At 37.7% G+C, this 15964-nt stretch overlaps 1 protein-coding gene across 1 annotated transcript in view; it reads right to left on the reverse strand.

Annotated features, from left to right (window-relative positions):
• The window catches only part of eno4 (enolase 4), a 117071-nt gene extending 113308 nt beyond the window's left edge, over positions 1–3763 (reverse strand). The window contains exon 1 of the mRNA XM_051923471.1: positions 3450–3763. The gene's annotated coding sequence lies outside the window, so the exon portion shown is untranslated. The remainder of the gene's footprint in view (positions 1–3449) is intronic.
• Positions 3764–15964: the final 12201 nt, after the last annotated feature.

Consider the following 15964-nt stretch of genomic DNA (forward strand, 5'->3'; position numbering starts at 1 on the left):
ACGAACATTTCATGCCAGTAATTTTGCTGCGTGTTTTTCATTCACTTTGTAAAACAGAGCTGTATACACCCTCAATAAACCAGGACATTAAATATAATTTATATCATTTAATTAATAACAAGAGTGTCGTTTTTGGGCATCAGCAGCATTTTTACGACATCATCGCTTTAAATTGTGCTGAGACTACAATGCTGAAGTATCAACGAAATATTAGTATGTATTGTAAAATGCAATTTCCTTGATTAGAGATTAACGAGAAGCGATTAAAATAACAACTCCGCGCTATTGGAAAACTAATACCATTTAGGCCATGGGGCAGTCGAGATATGTGTCGGAAATTCCCCGTCAGACGCACAGTCCGGCCGACAAACGACGCTGAAATCAATCTAATCAGACACACGACAAGCGCAGGTAACACTCGCGATTTGCAACGCCCTTAAATTAACGCCTCGGATCTCGGATCAGACACCCATTTTAGGAACGTCTGCACAAGTAAAATAGAAAAAAAGGGGGAAAAAACTACACACATACATCCGAGAAAAACGCAAACAATACAAACGTAAAAATCAATTGTTAAATACTGTTTTCACCGACTGGTTTCAATACCCAGGAAACCGAAACTGCCTCGGGAATTCAAATTACGCTGGGAATGTCTTGCGCGGTAATTTCCGTGCCGGTCTCGACATTCTGACGGTAATGAGTCAGGCTTAGCAAAAAGAACACTTGAAATATTGATATTGTTAATGGTTATAGTTTATTATGTGTTTCGTTGACCTTTCAGGAGTCCAGTTTAGTTCCATCTGTGGGAAATTTTACATCGATTGTTTTCTCCTTCAGAGAAGCTTCCCACTTTCTTTTCGATGCGTTTATCAATTGCGCTTGCGCTATTATAAATACTGCGCTTTATAAATGTTATAACAGTTTAGAAAAGGGGCCCGTCGTCTGGAGGCGTGCAAATCCCGAGCTGGAACTGAACACTCAAACACTGTAAGCGGTAGCCTATAGGAATATTCCCCATTTGTGCATGTACCTAGAAGAAACACGCATAGGCTACGCGGTCTTGTACCATTCGCGTTACTGCAGTAAAATTATGTAACTAACACCGTGTGAGTAATGTACATACACAGCCAAGATTATATTATGAAAGCATATTGCTGTCTTTTGTAAATCTGTAAACACATTGTGCGCTATGCTAATCCCCCTCCCAAATATAAAGGAGGGAAGGGAGGCACGCCGCGCGCACAACGCGGCCAGAGCTGCCTGCCGCTGCGCCTTTCCAGCGGGTTCACTGGCAGAGTTCATTCAGAGGGCAGCCTGCTCCAGGACAGCCATGGTGAGGGCACTGCTGCTGACGTCACAAGCAGCGAGCCCTTCCATTGGCCCGTTTCCAGTTGATAGCGGACAACTCCTGACAGAGATGATGATAAGAGACGCAAGAAGCGGCTTTTCAACGTAACAGCTAATGGAATTGGTTTAGTTACTCATAATGCTGACGATCTCCAAAATTAATACGAAAAGAGCGATTTCACATAATAAAGCATTTCCATGAACGATCTTTTTTTCAGAAAGATGCATAATGTTTATTACCTTATTACATATTCAGTACTATTTCTTAGTTAAATCCTACTCAATAAATGTATATCATTGCAAATGCCGAAAACGGTTATGATAAATGTCCAGTTTTCATCTGGATTTGATGGCAAGTACCATAAACATTGCTTCTCTAACATTTCAATAAAGAATAAAGATTAATTTCCAAGTCTCTTGTTCAGTCCGAAAAACGGTCAAACGAATTTTCTGTTTTACTGTAGTCAGATGGCCCTGACGTTTAATAGTTATATTTATATAATCGGGCAGATGATTTTTCACCAAACAGACTTGCAGATCGCAATAAATTAATGAACGTTCTCGTCTTGTGACGGTGGTCGAGTAATCTTTTTTGGTGGTAGGAGTGTTGAGAAAATATCAGTTCATAAGAAACATAAGTTCACACCATATCATGGGTGTATTCCGGATTAAAAAGTATCTTTGGGAAATATCAGTAAAAGCCTTTATTTTTAAATGTAAGGTCAACCTGAGTTACCGTATATTCTATAGCATTTAAAGAATGCGCCGCAGAATTAAAAGTGATTATTTAGTATGCTGCCCACTCACACCGGTTAATCCGTTCACATGTATAGCGGCTGAATGGCGTAAAGTCTCTTAGTTAGTGTTGTTAAGATCTGGGTTCGACTTCAGGGCAAGAGATTTGAACCCACAACCTCAGAGTTTAAAGGCCCAAAGTCTTAACCATTACGCCTCATTGCCTGCCTTGGAATTGGCTCAGTTTCTTTTGTTTTCTCCAATTGGGTCACAGGCAGGTGAAGTGACTTACTCAAAGCCTTAAGCACTACGCCATGCTTCCTATAAATAATAATTTTAAGTAATAATAAAATTAAAAAGCGAATTATCGATTGTCTAAATTGACATTAAACATATACATGATCCCGAAAAATGTTTCCTTGGCAAGTTCTGTCCGAAACGGAAGGGATGATTGTGAAAAATGAATTCTTTGGACACGATACAGCATGGGTAACACACTGCCTGCCTAAAGAAAAGCTGTCATAGTGGTTAGAGATCTGGACTACCACACTTGACACTACTGACACTGTGTGACCATGAGCAAGTCAATTCACCTGCCTATGCTTCAAATGGAAAAAAACAAAAGAAATTGTTCCAATTGTATCTCAGATGTTGCAAGCCGCCTTTGATAAAGGCGTCAATAATATACTTTATAATATTTGTTTTGCATGATGATTGTTTGACCTGTGAAAATATACAAAACATGATCTCTCGTAATAGAATCCCCTGAAACGTTCAGAAGATTCGTTCACCACTATTCATAGCTGAGATGAAACATAATTAGTAGCATTATAGGTTTTAAGATAATGTTTAAGTTGTAATGAAATAAGCGAATTCTTTCTTTCAAGATACAGAATGAAACCGCGCCTTTAACTTGGCACGCGCGCTGCACGTCCTTACTGCCATCTTGTGGGCTTCTCCGAAATAGCCCTCAGTTCTTAAGTACCAACATCCTACCGGTCAGCAGCGTTTCAGGTGGGACTCATATAAACATTTTAAATACAGCATTACATTGTTGTGCAGAAATATAGAGGATACGACATAGAAGCAGTGTGTAATAATAGCAACAACCACAACAATAATAATAAGAAGAAGAAGAGTTAAAAATAATAATAACTTGCCATGGTGTCAGCCAAAGACGCAGCAAAAACAGACAATGCCTAATTAGACAAACTTGGATAATTGTTTAACTAGTTGATACATTTTTGATGATACCACCTTTATGACATTCTTATTACAGACGTGAATGTATTACTCTTCTTATACAGTCTTAAAAATGCAACGCTTTACTATTTAAGAGATACAGAGCATATTGCAAATCAACTTACATATTACGGTAAAGGACTTCCTCTAAGCATCGTCCTGATAAAGAGGGAAGGAAAAAAAGAGAAAAAAAAGAAAAGAAAAGAAACGCACAGTAAGTGCTTTTCAATTGCTGTGACATTTTCAGCCAGTGCGCAGTGCTTATTGGAGTAAGAATGTGCAGGTAATTGCAATCTGATCAGTGGTGCAATCAGATGTAGTGTCTAAAGAAGCGATCGAGACAAATCTTCGCCCAAAAGGAGGGCTTCTTCTCATTAAGGGGGCATGTAGACTAGGGGCGCTGCTCAGAACAATGATGCTGGTACCATAAGACAATGCCAGCGTCGCCCCGTTGCAGTTAATAGGTCTAACCTCCCTCATCGTCATTGTTGCCTGCACTAGTTAAAAATGTGCCAAGGCCCAGCGGGGTGCAGCCGCCTTTCAATAATCCTGCCAGCTGGGGGAATGGATGCGGTGCTAAACACCCGTACTGGGACAGACATGTGACTGATAGGGGTCAGGGGAGCCACCTCCCAATTCGTGTCAGGGCTGAGAGCGTTTGCTGAAAACTTCTTCCGTTGGTTTCTTCCTTTTGTCAGCTAAAGCTGGATTCGGAGAAGGTGAATCACGGCACCGTGCATGGCATAGTTTTATTTCCAGGATAATAAGAACATAAGAAATTCGACAAATGAGAGGAGACCATTCAGTCCATAAAGCTCGTTTGTTTAGCTAATAGCTAAGCTGCTCCAATATCTCGTCCAGATACTTCTTATGTATATATGTGTATTGTTTTATGGTCATACACTTTAAGAAATGACACATCCTAAGTGTGTGAATTCATTCGTGTGGACACCCAGCCGGCCTCTAAAGGCATTTTAGTGGGGAAGAGACATATGCCCTCATTAGCATTTCTTTCTAGTATTTAAAAACTGCAGCAGGGCTGGATATTGTGAGGTGGTCTCCAATCATAGGATGTGCCTCAAACGCGCCATTGACAGGCAGCTCCGATTCTCCGAACCGCTTGCATTCAGATCCGCGGACCGTTCATTTACATTCACACATTTTAATTGTTTAACTAATGATGTTAAACAGCCTGCCAAGGGTCTCTGTGGGTCGTATGGAGAAGTGCCATTTCTACCTAATTAGCGTTTCTTTTTGCAATCCCTAGGCCTCCAGATGCAGTCCCTGATGAGTCCGAGGTTGACAGGTTCAATTGCCTTCAACGGGAATGGCGGACTGGTCATGTTTTCAAACTTAGCCAGGTGTTTTCTGAATGGGCCATTTCAGAATCCTAGTTCTCTGGGGGTTCCTTTTTTCTTTATTAATTGCTATAAATACCCTCCCCTTTGCTATTTAATCTCACATCAAGGTCAATATCTGCTTTGCCAAATCAGCAATTAATTTGTTGTAGCTGATCAAGTTGGAGAGGCTCACATCGTGGAGCCGTAAGGAGCTGAGCAGAGCAGAACAGAGCTGACGTGACGTGACGTGACGTGACGTGCGTGCGCGCGGGTGGGTCCGCCAGTATATTTCACTTTCCGTGTTCAAAGCGGAAGAAGCCACTTGAAAATCCCACAGCACGGCACCGATACCCCCGAAGGCTTCTTATTTTATAAGTTCCATCATTCTCATCGTTTATAATAAGGGTTAATAAGAGCTCTACTGAAATGTTTTCGCAGAGAGCCCCCACGAAAATCAATTTTTCTTTCTAGACACCACCCTGCTTTCAAAAGTGATTTTTTTTTTCAGGCCCGACCCACATTTGCCAAAAGAACAGTTTAAAACATGCAAAATGAAATACCGCACACACGTCGAAAAGCATCCATCATAGGTCTTGGTGGTAGTACTGGTAGTCACGTGTCCAGGGTACAGTAAACTACTTATCGTCTGTCCGACCACCATGGAAGAAGTGAGCGCTCGGGCGACATGATGAATGGATTAAATACAGAAGTACACTTTACTAAAACGATATGAATTGGATGGACTGTATACTAGCTCAGTGATGCATATGTCGATAAGACTGTGCTGATTATCACAATTTTAAAACGATGTCGACCCTTCAGGTTTATTAGTTAGTACACTTTGACTTTTAATATTACGTTTATTTCGCATTTTGTATCTTAAATTTAAGAAATGTTGTTGCACTTTTTTTTTGGATTGCATTTTAAGTTCGCACTTGATATAATATATAATATATAAAATATCACGGGAATGGAACTGAAAAGTTTTCGTTTTTTTTCGTTGATATTTAACGAATGTTGTGCTAAACGTTCATTTATTTCTTTTACCAACCATCCATCCATGCTATAATTATATTTCATGTATTTCCTTAGTTAAACATCCAAAATGACCTGCACATCACAATGTTATATATTTGTACCGTTTCAGGGAGGGCAGAATAAGTAATATTTTATATAGTGCCTTTAATTATTGAACATTTAATATAGTGTGTTTATCTTTATCTATCTATCTATGATGTAGTGCTTTTCACATCTTTACATCTATCTATCTATCTATCTATCTATCTATCTATCTATCTATCTATCTATCTATCTATCTATCTATCTATAAGCTCTGAAAAATTAGGATGCCATGCAGAACGTTTCTTCACATCGATGCCACACGGGAACCATTTTTGGCTCCTAAAAGAACCATCCTCATGAAGGTTTCAGAAAGAACTTTTTATTTATTTAGACATGTATAACAGGCTCCATACAGTAAATAATCATGAATAGATGACAACGGTTTTGTGAAATACTACTGGATCATGATTTTAAAAAGGACTCTTCCAGCATATGGGCTAAGTCCTGGTTCTCTTTACCGGTTAGTGTCCTGCTATCGTAAAGACTTCAGCTTTTTCCCTACATATTAGGAAGTTCTTTCAAAGCACAAAGAACCAACTTCATACACAAAGAACCCTTCAAAGAATGAAATGGTACTTGGTCTAGCAATTACTGTACAAGGAATCCCATAAAGTGTTATTAAAACAGGATTTGTCTGTCTGTCTATCCATTATATAGTGCCTTTCATTATCTAAGTGTCTTTAATTGTTTACCCATTTATTATTTAGTATCTCTATCTTTCTATTTAGTACCTTTCAATCAGTCTATAATTTAATATAGTCCCTTCATCTGTTTTCAGTGTAATATTTTGTATAGTGCATCTATCTATCTATCTATCTATCTATCTATCTATCTATCTATCTATCTATCTATCTATCATTCATGCCTATCATACCTTTACCTATCTCATTTTATATATTGCCTTCAATGATCTATCTCTGTATGAACGTACTGCCAGTATTTTTATTCACAGTCCTTAAAAGCGTCATTAGATGTCATTTTATATTTAATATACAAGTATACGCATTTCTTAGTTCGCCCGCTGCTGCTAAGGGAGCCCTCATAACAGCAATCGCGTTTCGTGGGTATGAAAACAGAAGGATGGGGTACATAGGAGGAAATTTGTGGTTCTTTACCACGTTTTGGGCTAATCGTTTTAAATAACGTTTATTTTTAGTGCTCTTTGGGGGCTATTTACAGTTAGGGACACTTTATCCAATAGTGATCAGGCCGTAACAACATGAAAAAGTGGATTAAATCCATAAACAGTTATGAGATGAAATTAAATTACAGAAAGGCTCTATAAAATGTCGCGAGGTCTCAAGGTCAGATTCCACCGTTAACTTTCCTTTTAATTATGTGAGCCTGACTATCTGCTAATTCTTCTGGTAGAAATATGGACCCATAAAGTCGCTAGAGTAGCATTAAAAAGTCACAAAAGTGATTCGGCGACGGTTACAGTCTCCGTTTTATCAAGGCCACGATGGCACTGCCTTGAAGTAAAACAATCAAAATAAAGTTTTTGCCATTTGACACCTCCTAAGTAATACACTCATGTCAACAAAGTATCTCTTGCATCCCAGAAATAAAAGCCAGCCCATGTAATGTTGAGAGTTGCATCAGTTCGAAGTACACCGTTAAAACTAAAGGTGCCAGAGCGATGCTATATGGGGGAACCAAAAAGACTCATCCACATTACATTTCCAGAAAGTGCCTTTATTTATTTAGATACTTAACCGGCTCCGTACAGTAAAACACCACGAATAGATGGTAACAGGTCTGTGAAACGCCAGTGGCTTCTGATTTTATAAGCGCTCTTGCTACCTACAGTAAGACAGCGTAAGTCCAGGCTTTCTTATGTTAGCGTCCAAATCTAGGCTAAAGATTTCAGCTTTCTTCTATATATTAGGGAGTTTTTCAAAGCACAAGGAACCAGCTTCATATATGAAGAACCATTCCCAGAATGAAATGGTGATTCGTCAAACAACCGTTTTACGCGGAGCCACACAACCCAGTAAAGAACCATAACGTGCCATTAAAGAACCGGGAGTTTTAAGAGCGTGCACGTGTGTGCAACATTTGTGAACGCTTTAAATTATCATTAGACTTAAATTATGATGTATCTTTATTGTAGTTTTAGAATCTTCTCCTGTTGTTATTTAGCTCAATATCATTATTTTTTAAGCTTTACAATGATATTTGTATCCACGTTGTCCCTCGTTCTTTAAAGGCTCCAACCGTTACATCTCTTGTTTCGGACGCTTAGTGACCCACCCTAATGGTCTAAAACTAAAATTAAATCTGTTTCATTGCTAAAATATGTCATCAAATGTGCTGCTCGATGTTTTATTAGGTTCAGTGAGAGGTTAAGTCCTAACATCCAACGCACTTGACCTTTCAGTTTCCTAATCGAAACTTCAGGCGCGCTTCCCTTAACATTATACGGCCGAGCGTTTTATTCATCACTTCAGTTAAAATGCAAACGCGTGAAGGTCTGAACAGTCAAGAGGTGCGTGGAAATCCTGGTTACAGAAAGGGGGCTGGGGATGTGAAATAATTGTGAATAATTCAGCAGAAGTGCAATGGCGCTCAGATCGGATTGTATTTGTACGAACCTTGCATAACGCAAATAAAGGATCGACCTGTCCCTGAACCCTCCTGCAGCTTTAGGGGGGATTGACTTAAACAAGATCAGCTCGGCTGATTAGAAAGGGCCTTAAACGTGTGCTTTACACAAAACGATTAGTCTTAAATTGTTTTAAGATCGAGTCATTTAATTTATTTTACAGACTAGGAAAGCATCTAATTTGTATACATTGCGGTTATTGCAAGAACGCCCCTCCCCAAGAAAAAGAGTTTTCACTTTTTCATTCACCAAAGCGGACATGTGAATAAAATCTAATTTTAGTTGGTAATTGTGGATTATTTAAGGTGCACGGTTATATTAGGCCTTCTTGAAAATGAATATACATAACGAAGCTGCGATATTACGCATTTACTCTCCATTTTACCATATATCGCATAGTAGGCGCGTCCTTGATTTATACTGCCTTGAAATCCATGCGAAAAGTTGACGGTTGTAAAAGACGGGGTGCCAAATAGTCCTGATCATCACTTACATGTTTGCCATTTTATGAGGTGAGCGCTGAACCGGCATTCATCTTCCTTTATACGTCAATGTACGAGAATTGCTGCTCATTGAGACATTAAGAGGACGTGCGGCACACATTCTCCTTCCCCTCAAATATCATATCCCAAATGTGTTTTAATCCCATTAAGATGGCACTGTTTGTGTTAAATGTTATGCATTTTACAGTTAGTGGCAAAGCACAGCTGTTATTACAGTATTTGACATCAGATTATTGGTATACTCTCGCTGATCCTATTTATTATTTATTTCACAGACGACGCTCTTTCAGTGTGACACCCGGCGCTTTGGCGATGCGCACTTCCAGCTGCTTCGGATGGCGCTTCCCACATCTCCGCATTCAGTATTACGCGTTCGCAAGAGACGCACCTCTTGGTTTGTTTTATATTCTGTGGCTATATTATGTATTATTGGCCAGGAATGCAGAAGAAGAAAAAAATAAAACTGTCGCCTAAAGTAACTTCTCTGGTGCTACAGAAAGCAAGCTGAAAGCGACTGGCATTTCAAAGCCAATTAAAACAAAGCGATATCCAGGGACGGTTAGCTTCCTTTCAATAAGAAGGCCGACCCTGTAGTAACGTCGATTTGAGGCTGTTCAGATGTGACCTAACGAAAGCGCCCAATAAAACGCGATGTCACAAGAATTCGAATGCTTACACAGATTATCATTCTACACGTACTAGTCTATAGCGCCTGATGAATTGAAAGTCGACTGTTGACTAAAAATCTGCTCAGTGCTGTAGTAAGGCTTATAATTTAAAAATGTTCACTCTTAAAAATAACGGTTCTGTCATGGCACTCTACGTATATTCATTATTTGACCAGGTACCATTGATGGGTTATTTGCGTATGACGTTGGTCTTTTGGGCTTTAAAAAGGTTCCTAATGTATGGAAAAAAAACGAAATCTTTCAAGAGTAGTAGGCTACTTGGGAAGACGTAACAGATCAAGAACGTGGCCCGTGGGTTTGTCTGAGGCAAATATAACTCTTATAATCTTCATAGGTTTTTAGGGATCTAAATAAGTAAAGAATCTTTCTGCAGTCTTCAGGTGGATGGTTCTTTTGGGAATCCCCTATTTTAGAACAACTTTGGCACTATTATTTTTAAGAGTGTATATTTCATATGCAAGGTTTACATTCAAATTGTGTTAACTTAAATGCATTAATACATTAAAAACTCGCAAATTTAGATGCGAATATGTTCTGCGGATTTCATTTCAAAAGAAAACGCTTCAAACTCATCAACATTCACATAAAACTGGAGCGGGAATTATATCAACCTTGCCTGCTAAGGATGAACGAAACAAGAAAGCCAGAGAAGTAAACACAGCAAATGTGCGGTGCGAAATCAAATCTTGCAAAATCTGAAAGTGCATTGATGGAAAGACGTGGGCCCTATATTGAAAGAGTTCATTTGCAGTGTTCTTAACTGCTTAAATTTATTTTACAGCGGACATTAAACCTAAAATCAATACTTAGTTTTTATATCGTTCATTAAATACCCCACTAAAGAAATTTATTCTAGAATAGATGGGATTATAAAACGTCTCTGAATTAAGGGGAAAAGAAAACCAGTTTTCCTTCATAAACCACCAATTTAATTTTCTAATTTTCACATTTTTGATTAAAGTTGTATAAGGTTGATCAGTGACAAAGAGACACGCTACTCCCTATTATAAATGTGTTATTTCCTCGAATGGTGCAACTTTAGCTATCCAACAGGAGGCTGAAGGTTATAGGACAGTGAAATTCAATGATACCGTCCAAAAACAAAGAAAACTGCATTGTTATAAATGCCACAGTACATATGTTTGTGTTTGCGAGTGTGTGCAAAGTGGCATTGTATGCGTATATACATACATACATATGCATATTATCTAAAACGAACAAATTTAAAACTATTAGATATAGTAAACAACATCGTTCCAAATAGCGCAGAAAATCTACAACTTTAAGTCCTCTCTTATATTGTTAATGTAATCTTTTTCGAGTGTACGTATGACAAGTGAAGTGTGGACCCAAGTACACTTAAAGTGTTCATTTATCCCTAGCGATTTCGCTGTGATGCCTCGCAAATCTGCTTTTGGGGCAGTACGCTCTTGTTTCGGCTGTTGGTAAATTCAATTAACTTCAGCGCAAGTAACTCACAAACAAAGAAGACGTGCAAGAATTCAGCTGAGGTCTGCCTGCACGTTTCGTCAGTTAGCACATCGCACGACCTCATACTGCAAAGGCACCCTTCACGAACAGGTTTATTTTATAGATGAAGTACAGAGATTTACAAGAGCACAAAAGTCAAAGCCCTCATCTTGTTTTTTTAAGTGGAGGTGTTGGTTTCGCGTGGCATGATGAAAGGCGGAGGTGACGGGTTCAAAGAATGGATCCTCCTTCGTCCATCCATTTTCACAACCCTCCCTCCCATTTTGAAACAAAATAAATAACCGAATGCTGAATTAAGAACTTCATGAGGAAGCGCTTTTTGGAACATTGTATATGTGTAATGTTGATATCGCCAATGTTTCATTCACTTTTTTATTTAATTATTACTTATCATTATTGTTTATAGGCAGCATGGCGATAGTGTTTAAGGCTTTGGACTTCGAGCCCTGCGCTTGTGACGCTGTGTGACCATGAGCAAAGCACTTCACCTGCCTCCGCTCAAATTGGATTAGCCAAAGAAATGGAGCCAATGGTATCTCAAATGTTGTAAGTCGCCAAGACGTCAGCCTAATTATAAATTTTTAAGATGTGTGTTAAAACCTTCACATCAATAATAAGTGACTACTTAAAAGTAGTTGAGTCTATGAGATAGTGATAATATACAGTATTTTCCCAAAAGCTTTTTAAAACGAGTACTACAATGAAAAACGTACAACAACACGAAACGGTTTTCTTTTCTATTTCAATATATACTCACATTTTAGAGCAAACCCAAAACGCACAAGTGGACGCTCCTCGCTCGGGTGAAAGGTTACGGTCGTTATTTTAGTATTCCTTCCACTCGATCGACGATGTAGGGATACGTAAATGTGCGTTTTCACGGTCATGGACATTTACACAGAAATTTTGAGATCCAATTAGTCTAAAACGGGAGGTTCTCCGATCCCACGACCATGCATTTTAAACGGTATCTGTCCTTCTTTTTTCTTCTTCTTGTTCTTCTTCTTCTTTTAACCGCGGGAACAAAACGGAAATGAAGGAGGATCAGAAAAAATGATGAGGTGTAGACGATTAGGCACACAAGACAGTTTGTATTTTTCAAATAAGTCTTGTTTCTCTTATTGGGCCAATTAAAAACGTGTCTTACCAAACGTCCGTTTTTGAGCTTTTTTATTTTATTTTATTTTTTACAATATTTAACTCTTATCAAAACGAATACACAACAGGTACGGAAAAATGTATAAGGTTACGGGCACTGGTGTACGAAAGAATTATTTGAACTGTTTCGAAATAATTTAATTCGGATTTCCTCACAAAAAAGGTCTATTTATATAAAGCAGGCAGAGGCAAGTCCACAAACAAAAGCGAGTTGAGAGGAAACAGCTATTCAAACGGAGAGCATGTCAAGCAACTCTCAAAGAACCGTATATGTTAATGTGATCATTAATTTAACAAAAGACGGATTTTGTTGTATAACAAACTATAATAGTTGATAAGTCCGAGTTCACTACAGATGTAATGGCTTTCATGGGAACTGTGCACTTAATGTAACAAATGAAGCATCGGGCCAGTGGATAAGATATTACCAAAAAGTTACAAAAACAAAAGAAAAAACAACGTCACTGTTTTTAGAAGAGCAGGCGGACACGCCGCATCCCCACTCACTGGCACACCTTCTCGCAACTGCTGGACAAATTCAGTTTGCGACGTTCTGCGCATAAGCAGTGTGTATAAGTGTGTAAGTGTGTGCGAGTGTGCGTGTGTGCGTTCACTGCGATGGGATGGCGACACGTACAAGGTTTGTCCCCAGTTCATAATTTTTCCCCAATACCTTTAAATAGAAAGCAGCTAGCTGTCTTATCGGTACCAGGTAACAATTTTGCAAGTTTACAGAATGTTGGCGCCAAATAATTAAAATGACACGAACTTTAATGAGAGGCAAAGGTAGCTGACCTGGTGACTATACGAGAGAATGGGTAGATATTGATAAGGCACTATAAGATAGATAGATAGATAGATAGATAGATAGATAGATAGATATATAGATAGATAGATAGATAGATAGATAGATAGATAGATAGATAGATAGATAGATAGATAGATAGATAGATAGATAGATAGATAGATAGAGATTATATAAAAGCAGAGTGTTTATTTACCGAGAAAATCAGTTTACAAACTCTTTGAGATTATTACTCAAAACATGAATTAATTTCTTTTCTATCCATCCATCCATGTTATAATTATGTTATCTGCACTTATTAAGCTAAAAGCGATTTTCAAACACGATGTTACTATTTTTACATATGTATACAGTTTCAGCGATGGCAGAATAAGTGTGTAAGTTTAAAACTAAAGGGACCTCAGTCTGTCTGTCTATCTTTTTATGTAGTGCCGTTCATAGCTATATATGATATAGTGCCTTTCACTATACATATCCATGGTATTAAATTACTTAAAACAGATTTACGGAATTAGGCGATTTTGTTTTTCTCCTGTTATTCTTTTTACTTAAACGACAGTTCAGCCTCACGACTGTTCACGAAGATTTCACTGATAATTCCTCGCTATAACACAGTATCATTTCCTAAGATGTTTGCCCTCTAATTTAAAAACACGTTTCTCCTTTCCCCCGGGCCTTAAAACTAAATTAAACCCTTCCCAAGCTTTGTAATGCAGCACCTCGTTCAAGATTTAGTCTTAAAATATTTAAAATCCGTGGATTACATTAAAAAAAAAACGGATCATTTTAATACCAGTGATGGTCAAGTATCATTATGAGGAATAAATATTTGTTTTTCCTACCCATGTCAGTCAGAAGAATCCCTGGGCAATGCTTGACTGTGGGAAGAGCTCTTGGGTTCTTCCAGTACTTGGAGACACGTTGGCACCAATTCAAGTGCCGCCAATATTAATTTCAAGAATTTATTTTGATTGTGGCGGGTGATGGTTGGTGTTGGTTTCCTGGAAACTTAACGAGCCCATTAACAGTAGCAGAAAACTGAATTTGAAAGGCATGAAGTTTTAAAGCAATTCTGCTGTAATAACGTTTTCTTTCTTTCTTTCTTTTTCTTTTTCTCTTACCATTGATCAGACTCATGCAGACTGGTTCTTGTCTGATCCTGGTCGTTGCTCTGCTGCCGTCCCTATAAACGAAGCCTCAGTCTTGTCACTGTAGCCGATGCTCCCTGCCCAATAGTTTTTACGCTTTATATGGTAATATGTTGCTTCGAATTGTACCTGAATAGTTTGTATTATAGGATTTTTTTTTACCGATTATCTTTAAAAGGCTACTTAAAACCAGAGTAAAACTCTAAAGAAGAATGAAAATCTATCAACTGGATTCCTTGAAAAGTAATTGTTCGTCTTTCCCGATGTATGATGTAGGTGTAACATAATTACAATATTAAAAGGAGCGTTTAAGTCAAACTTTATTAAACAGTCTTAAAGGGTTTAAAAGTGCACTGCAGTAACAATACAGACCTGTCACTCAAAAAATGAACAATTGGGGATGTTCGCTTTATACCTAATTCAAGGTATTTTAACCTAAGATAACGTTTTCTGTTAATACGTATACCTTTTTCTAGTTGAATTGACTTACATCTGTTAGCTGTCATACTAACACAATTAATTTATGCCGAAACAAGACAATCAGATATGCTTCTGTTGAAAGAAGATAAACCTGTCTCAGGAACTATTGTTATTACTCACTAATTAATGTTACTCTTACTCAGCATTAAAACTATTCTAATCCTCGAAACATGGTATTTCCACTTTTCCTATACACAATTAAATTAAGTTGATTTAATTTAAAATATTCACGTTGTAAGTACACAACTATCCCATATTTGCATAAAGTGTGATATTTTGCATAAAGAACCGCCCCTTTTCTTGACAACACAAACCGAGGGATCCTCACACCTTTGTATACTTGGAAAGAAAGTTAAAGACTTTTAGTAAATTGATTTTTTTTTTTTTTCCAAATGCTGTGGGATTTGTGGGGTTGTGGAAGCCGATTTATTTATTTTTTTAAATAAAAGTCGCCCACCCTACATCAGAAAACCAGTTTTTCTCTTTGTTTCCAAAACAGCAATTTAATTATATTACCATTGCATGAAAAATGCAGTCAATGAAAATATGACTTAATTACCTGATGTGTTAATAACGGAATGACCACACACTTAATAAATTGGACAGTATTTATATGGTTCGAATATTTATTATACAAGATGTAATTCATTAGTATTGCTATCTACAGCTAAGTAAAGTCAAAATGCTGTGATGTATCTTTTATGAAAGTCTAATTATTTCGTACTATATATTGTCGTTATTAATTCCAGTAAAATAAAACAATGTTGAGGTTGCGTTAGTTTAGTTTGTTGAACACAAGTAAATATATTTGATCTAACTTGACCACATTGCGTTGACTGAGGGTAAGTCAATACTAAATACTTATTTATAATTTACACAACTCAGTTCTGTGGAAATTGTTGACATAACACATTTAAGTAAATACAGGAAGATTTTTTGAGTTATTATTATTATTAAAAAGAACTCTTAAAATGATGGTTTTAAAATTGCACTTCCTTGGATTGCGCGGTTCCTTGATGGCCATTGCTTCACAAAAAAAAAAAAATAATTCTGGGATGAGGTCTTTGACTGTGAATATGGTTATTGGGCTTTGAAAAGGTTCTAAAACAGATTTTTGACGATGTGCAACCGCAGGAAATTAACCGAACTAGAATCCCTGAACTTAACCTGAGTTGATTTAAAAATCATGAAAACATTGGTGATAACATCTGTACATGCTTAGTTAAAGAACTTCTACGGATCTAAATAATAAAGGTTATTTCTGGGACCGTGGATTGTTCTTTTGTAAACCAAAAAATG

This window comes from Erpetoichthys calabaricus, chromosome 2, assembly GCF_900747795.2.
Source record: "Erpetoichthys calabaricus chromosome 2, fErpCal1.3, whole genome shotgun sequence".
Taxonomy (NCBI): domain Eukaryota; kingdom Metazoa; phylum Chordata; class Cladistia; order Polypteriformes; family Polypteridae; genus Erpetoichthys; species Erpetoichthys calabaricus.